This window comes from Ambystoma mexicanum, chromosome 2p (genome assembly GCF_040938575.1).
Source record: "Ambystoma mexicanum isolate Mex_15411 chromosome 2p, UKY_AmexF1_1, whole genome shotgun sequence".
NCBI classification, from domain to species: Eukaryota; Metazoa; Chordata; class Amphibia; order Caudata; family Ambystomatidae; genus Ambystoma; species Ambystoma mexicanum.
Genome location: NC_090923.1, coordinates 1,276,672,943 through 1,276,679,847, shown reverse-complemented (window position 1 = coordinate 1,276,679,847; position 6,905 = coordinate 1,276,672,943). Strand labels below are relative to the sequence as shown.

At 41.1% G+C, this 6,905-nt stretch overlaps 1 long non-coding RNA gene across 2 annotated transcripts; it reads left to right on the top strand.

Annotated features, from left to right (window-relative positions):
* The first annotated feature begins 1,886 nt into the window (after positions 1–1,886).
* On the top strand, positions 1,887–3,535 carry LOC138566045 (uncharacterized). 2 transcript variants are annotated; one of them, XR_011301813.1, is made up of 4 exons: positions 1,887–1,964; positions 2,429–2,533; positions 2,636–2,717; positions 3,073–3,535. It is a non-coding gene; the product is annotated as an uncharacterized lncRNA (long non-coding RNA). The 2 variants fall into 2 exon arrangements; XR_011301812.1 differs by lacking the exon at positions 1,887–1,964 and having other exon boundaries at positions 2,039–2,533.
* The last annotated feature ends 3,370 nt before the right edge of the window (positions 3,536–6,905 follow it).

The window sequence follows — 6,905 nt, the reverse complement described above, 5'->3', positions numbered from 1 at the left end:
TGTGGAATTGGTTCTTTGCAACAGTTTCTTCAAGTTCAAGGATGAGTTTTTCACACAAACTAAAGGCACGTCAATGGGCTGTGCGTTTGCCCCCAACTTGGCTATTATTTTTATGGCCTTGTTTGAAGAGAATTTTGTTCTTAATGATGGTAATCCCTATATCACTAACATCAAGTTATACCGTCGGTATATTGACGACATCTTATTGCTATGGGAGGGTGATATTGCCACACTTGAACTTTTTGTGCAGTGGCTCAATCAAGTAGATATTAACATCAAATTTACCCTGGAATACTCTACCTCCCGTATCGCGTTCCTAGATCTATCTATTTACAGCGAAGATGGGTTCCTGCAGACTGAGCTCTATAGAAAACCCACAGAAAGGAACATGACACTACAGTTTGAAAGCCAACACCCTAAAAGTCTTTTACGTAATCTCCCTTATGGGATGTTTTTACGGTTACGCCGCAATTGTTCCAACCTTATACAATTTAATACCCATGCGGACGTATTACAGACTAGATTGCTAGATCGCGGATACCCGCGTAAACTTATCAAACATTCAAGAAAAAGAGCGCGATATACCAATCGGGATGCCCTTCTAAGACCTAAAAACAAAACTGTGGACAAAGAACAGTTGGTTTGTGTGTCCACTTTTTGCCAACACAGTGAGACAATTAAAGCTATTGTTTTGATAAATTGGAGGATCCTGAATTCCACAGATCTTCAGTTAGAGAAACCTTTATTTGCTTTTAAAAAAAGCAAAAATTTAGGGCAGAAACTAACCCGGGCCTCTAGACTTCCTGTACGCATTAACCAGGTCAGAGATACTAACCTGAATCAGGTTAAAGGCCACTATCCATGCACTTCATGCGCAGCTTGTACATTTTCTAAAAAAATTACAGACTTTTCTTATAATGGTAGATCTTGGGCACTACGTACATTTACTACGTGCAAAAGTAAGAATGTTATTTATGCTATCCAGTGCCCGTGTCAGCTCTTGTACGTAGGAAAAACTTCTAGGGAAGTCCATCTACGTATCAATGAGCACCGGTCTAAAATTAGAACACGCAACCTTTCGGCTCCACTAGTGATTCATTGCGTAGAAATGGGACACAACCCAGACTCCTTAATTTGGTTTTGTTTGGAAAAATGGTTTGCCAATAACACAATACAACTGGCTAATAAATTGTCCTACAAGGAACAAATGTGGATGTTTAATTTAAAAACACTCCACAAAGGCCTGAACACATTGGAGTCGTGGGACTTCAATAGTCGTTAGCAAGTTTGTTCTGCATTTCTCTATTTGCCCTCTATGGCTATTACGATTGTTTAGCTATTTAGTCTAATTGACACAATTTAACATCATTTATATTAGATTATCGTCTTTTAGCCAAAGCTTTCTTACCATCTTTCTTGCCTATCTCTGGTCTATAAACACTCTTTTTGTTATTGCATAGTAGCTCTAGAATTGCTTAGAGATATGGTGCTTGTTACATAGTTCTGTAATATTTAGAACCAACTAGTAAACTATTGGATTGTACACCACGCCTATATTGGACTACAACTCCCAGAATTCATTTGGTGTGGTGACGGCAGCCCAAAATTTATTTACGCTGTTTTTAGTCTGATATATATTTATTTTTAGTGTTTACTTATTATTATTTTTTCTATCAACAGCGGCGCCTTTCATTATTATTCTTTTCTAATTTGGGCTGCATTATTTGCGCTTTGTTTTGCTTGTGGAATGTCTTTACTGGCAGCACTTGCTGACATGCGCAGTCAGTCTTTAGCTTTGCCTTTAAAAAAGGCTCCTGTGTACTATTGGCTGCAGCCAGTCACTCCTTGCAGGTCCCTACACGCATGCGTAGCGTTTCGAATTTGCAATTAGTTTTAAACTAAGAGATTACCATCTGGTCTCTCTTTTTGCTGGACAATTTCATTATACAGCAACTGTCTTGCAGGTAAGCGTGTGGCCAGCCTTCCTGCAATGTTAATAGCTTTTCAGCTACAGCCCTCTGCACAATTAACTTTGCAGCGCCGCCCTTTAGACTGCTGTTTGTTGTCCTTTGAGCTCGCTATCACATTTTAATCGTACGAGCCGTTCTAATTGATTTATTTGGCACTTCGTGTGTTTATATTTAAACATAGCACCGTTTATCTTAGACTGCTGCCATTTGCCTTTAAGTCTACCTTCTTATTTCAATTGTGCTCGTAGCGCCATCTGATTTATTGGGCTTTTCGTGCCTTTATATTTATATTTAAACACCTTTTGGATTCCTTAGAACGGCGTGGTTGTCCGTCGGCTGCCTCCCATTCTATTGGTGATCTTTAGATGCATTTCATGCAGTGCCCTTGTACTCTGGTAAGCCGTGGGTCACTGCTTGCCATTTAACATTGTAATGGAGCTCTTGTGCCATTTTTGCAGTGATTTGCAGACGGCGTTGAAGGCTAAGGCTAAGTGGCGCTGCCTCTTCATTTTTCAAATACATGTATTGCTGGATCATCTTAAACTGCATGGGGCGCCCTTCAGGTGAGATATTAGTACTTTTGCCTCAGTTATAGACACTCCACTTTGAATTTAGGTTTTTCATTTACCTGACCTAGTGCATTCTGGTCTTGTTTCTTGTTTCAGGTTATGTTTTAGTCCTGAATTGTTTCGTGTGACTGGCCACACTACACTGCATAGATTGTTGCAGTAGTAAGGTTTTCATCAGGTTAGTCCACTATTAGTCCTTTTTAGACACAGATATTGCCAGTGATATCTAGATATATATTATTATATATACACATTCTTGTTGTCGATTCACCATGGTCCTGAAGGTTCCCTCTCATCTTGCACGGGTCTCTTTTGGGAGTCACTTACCCTTTTGCTCTGGTTTACACAGCTGTTGTAGTGGGGGCCGTATATGCTTATTTTCACTATGGTATACACGGTTCCTAAATTGTTTTTAACAATTCAGGCTGCTAGTTAACAGTCCTGTTTCTCCTTTTTAATTGTATGTTATAGGCAGTCGGCAAAGACTTTTTCATGTAGTAGCTTATAGTCGCTTTTGCGTACTTGTTTTGCAGAATGGTAACATCCACCTCCTGAGGAAGACGTTCAGTTAACCACTACTACACGTCGAAACCGGTCGAGAGAAAATTCTACAGGGATGTGATCTTTGCATCTGCTTTTTCTATCCACCCTGACAATAGATTGTTTGTGAATTATTTCTATTGTTTGCAAACACCGCAATAATGTGTGTTATTATGGGGACTAGTTATGAATTCCTCTTCCCCATTGGTTTTTAGCATGTTTTTTGGTGTTTTGTAGTACTTTGGATGTATGCCACGGTATGATGAGTTGTGTGTGTATGAATGAACTTGGTATGTTGAGTATGAGTGATGTAGTTTTAGCCGATTTTCGGCATATTGTTGCTGCTGTTTTGTTATGTTAAAATGATTAGTGTACAATAACTTTGTGTGATTTATTCACCAGTTTTCAATTTTTGTATCATCTTTAATAAATTTGGATACATTTTTTCTAAATATACTTTGCTCTGGACATATCTTTTCTGTTTCTTGATGTTATTATAATACTCTGGTCCGGAGGCTAGAGTTACCCTGCTCTTTTCAGTGTTTGTAAGAATCTGCACCAATCACAAGGTCAGTTGAGCTCAGTATCTGGTGAAACACAGCTGGTTTAGCTCGGCACGCTCAGCCATTCCTTGGCTGAGCTCCCTGAAGCGGTGCCTGCTGGGAATACATGAAAGTGGACTGTTTGTGGCCCTTCCAAAATTGACCAGTGAATGTGGGAACTTAACATGGCACTGCACTGTGGAACGCGAACACACAAAGCTGCCGAAATGGTGAAACAGAGCGTGTTACATTTTAAGCAGTATAAATATACAGCCCTATTTATTAAAGAGCAATTTGAAGTTTCATCGTGTGCTGATTACTAAATCTAGATTTAACAAGATATCCCTGAGAGCTGCTGAAGCCACCTGGGCTATGTGACCAGGGGAAAAGTGCTGTTTATTTTGTCCAGATCCCCAAGAAAATCAATTACATTTTTTATTTTGTTGCTCTGCTTATGATATAAGGAGCCAAACTCTGCTACCCATATTGTGGACTTTAGGATTTAATCAATGTTGCCCTGCAAGTATTTTCATTATGCACTTAAGTGGAAAAGCACTTTATTATTAAATGAATAATGCTTTCATGATATACTTGACTTGACTTGAAAAAGATGCTTTGTTCCCCTTTTGAAGGGTGCTCTGTATGGGTGCGGTTAAATACTAAAAAGTCCACATTATTGTCGTTCAGATGATAGTGAAAAACGACATAGATGTTACAGTCCATATAAGAATAATACCATAAATTAGAGGACACATTTTTCTGAATATCTTTTTTTTTCATATGACAACGTATGAACCATCATTTTGATCAAGGAGAAGGAAGGCTCCACCATCTCAAAAGACAATGGGCCTCATTACGAGTCACCCGGTCTGGAAATAACAGTGGCGGTAAACCTACCACGAGATGGTGCTGGTGTTTCCACTTCACCATTCCCCCGTTGGAATGGGGATTTACCGAATTCCGCCTCCGGAATTCCCGGGTCACCGGGGTTGTAATGCCCCGGTAATTCCGGGAATCACGGAGGCGGAATGGAAATATGAGTCCGGCGGTAACCAAGCTGGAAAAACTGGCAGGTTACCGCCGGACTCGTAATGAGGCCCAATGCTTATGTTCGATGACTTGTAAAGGCCAATCACAAGGAAATACAGTTACATGTACCAAGCTATGAAACCTTATTAGTACACAAAATACAAAGGAAGATGATCATTACTAGTTTGGCGGGGCAGGAAAACAGTGGTGGCAATTCCAATACTGCCACTTTTCCTGCACCGCCAAATACACATTTTGTGCGGCTTTACCGCCGGTGGAATTACTGCATGGTAAATCCACTGATTTTCGTAGTAAGAGGGACGGATTCACCTCCAGCGTGTTGCTGGGGGTAAATCCTTCATTTGTCTCTGAAAATCAGCAGATTTACTGCACAGTTATTCCACCGGCGGTGAATCCTGCAAAACTCTGTGCGTTGTCCTAAGGACTCCAAAAATGGGCAATTACCAACACTTGTAATCCCGTGGTAACTCCAGTGGACCAAGCGGCGGTAATAGTAATTGAGTTAGGCAGTATTTTGGCAGATTTACTGACAGAATACAACCAAACTCGTAATGAGGCCCAATGTACCTTATCGCTTAATGTTGTTATCTGATTAGCATTAATGAACTTGCAGATTACCTGGCGCATCAGTTAGTGTGAAATCATTATTTTTGATGCTGGGAAAACACTTTTCTCCATTCAGTTAAGCATGCATGACCTACAGACAGGATATGTTGCATCTCTGTGAACATGCACTACATGTACATGTTTTGTCACATGTCCACTACATGGACATGTGACAAAACATAGAATGTTTTTGTCACATGTCTTGAAATAGAGAAAGAGAGGTTTTGACTCTGACAGGTACTTTGGAGTGATATCAAATGTAAGGACATAGACAATGTCATCAGTGATGTCATTGGCGATGCAGCCAATGATTTTTAGTTTCCAGTTATGTAATTGAAGTATGTGATGCCATACGTGATGGCCTTCGTGACGTCATCTGTTAAGGTGCCGCAGGTTCCTTCACCTGCCAAATTTCCGGGCTTTTACTGCATTATACTGGCACCTTAACTTCACTTCAGCTAAAGGTTTTTCACTGATTTTTAAGGGTTTTGTTGCATTGAACTGATTCATCTTAACTATCTGTTAATTAATATTTGGTCACTGAATCTCAAATATTGTTATGCTATATCTCACTGCACTTGCAGTACACAAGTTTAACTGATACCATATGCAATGTTAGCAGTGAGCTTCCAAGCTACACACCATAGCCAGCGACTATTTTGCGCTTATGAGGTACTGGGAGGATGCCTACAATATGAATGACAGGTATGAGGATGCGCGCAATATTAAGGGCCTGATTCAGAGCGTTTTCCCATGGGGTCGCGCCATTATAAAATGCTTAATTGAATTAGGCTCTAATTGATGAAGACTGGAACGTGCACAGTAATGAGGGACAGAATGAGTAGGCACATGATAATGGGGGCCTGGATAAGGATGTACACCATAATGAGGGACAGGGATGAAGATGCATGTGATATTGAGGGACCTGGGTGAGGATGTGCATGGTAAAAAGGGACCTGCGAAAAGACATATGCAATAAGGAGGCACCAAGAGGAGTGTGCACATGATAATGAGGGATCGGGATGAGGCTGCATGTGGTAATGAGGGCCAGGGGATGAGGGTGCACACTGTAATAAGCACCCAAAACAAGGATGTGTGCAGTAATGAGGGACTAGGATGAGGATGGATGCAGTAATGGGGCACCTGGACAAGCATGCGTACAGTGTTGTGAGATGAGAATACGTACAATAAATAGGGACTAGGATGACGATACGTATGGTTATGGGGAGCCGGGGTGAGCATGCATGAGGTAAGGTGGGTCCTGGATGAAATTGCATCTGATAATGAGGGACTGAGACAAGGATGCACATGGACCAAGAAAGGGATGCGAATGGTAATGAGGGACCAGAATGAGGCTGTGTGAGATAATAGAGGGACCAGGATGAGGATCCACATGGTAATGGAGGACCTGGACAAGGATGGATGCGGTAATGATAATCAGGGGCAGGGATGAGGAAGTGCATGGTAAAAAGGTATGGAGATACGTGCTGTAACGGCAAAGAGGGACTGGGGTGAGGGTGAGCACTGTGATGGTAATGAGGGATTGGGATGAAGGTGTGACTGTTATAAGGGGACTTAGAGGAGGATGCATTTGGTAATAGTACTGAAGGACAGGGATCAGAATTTGC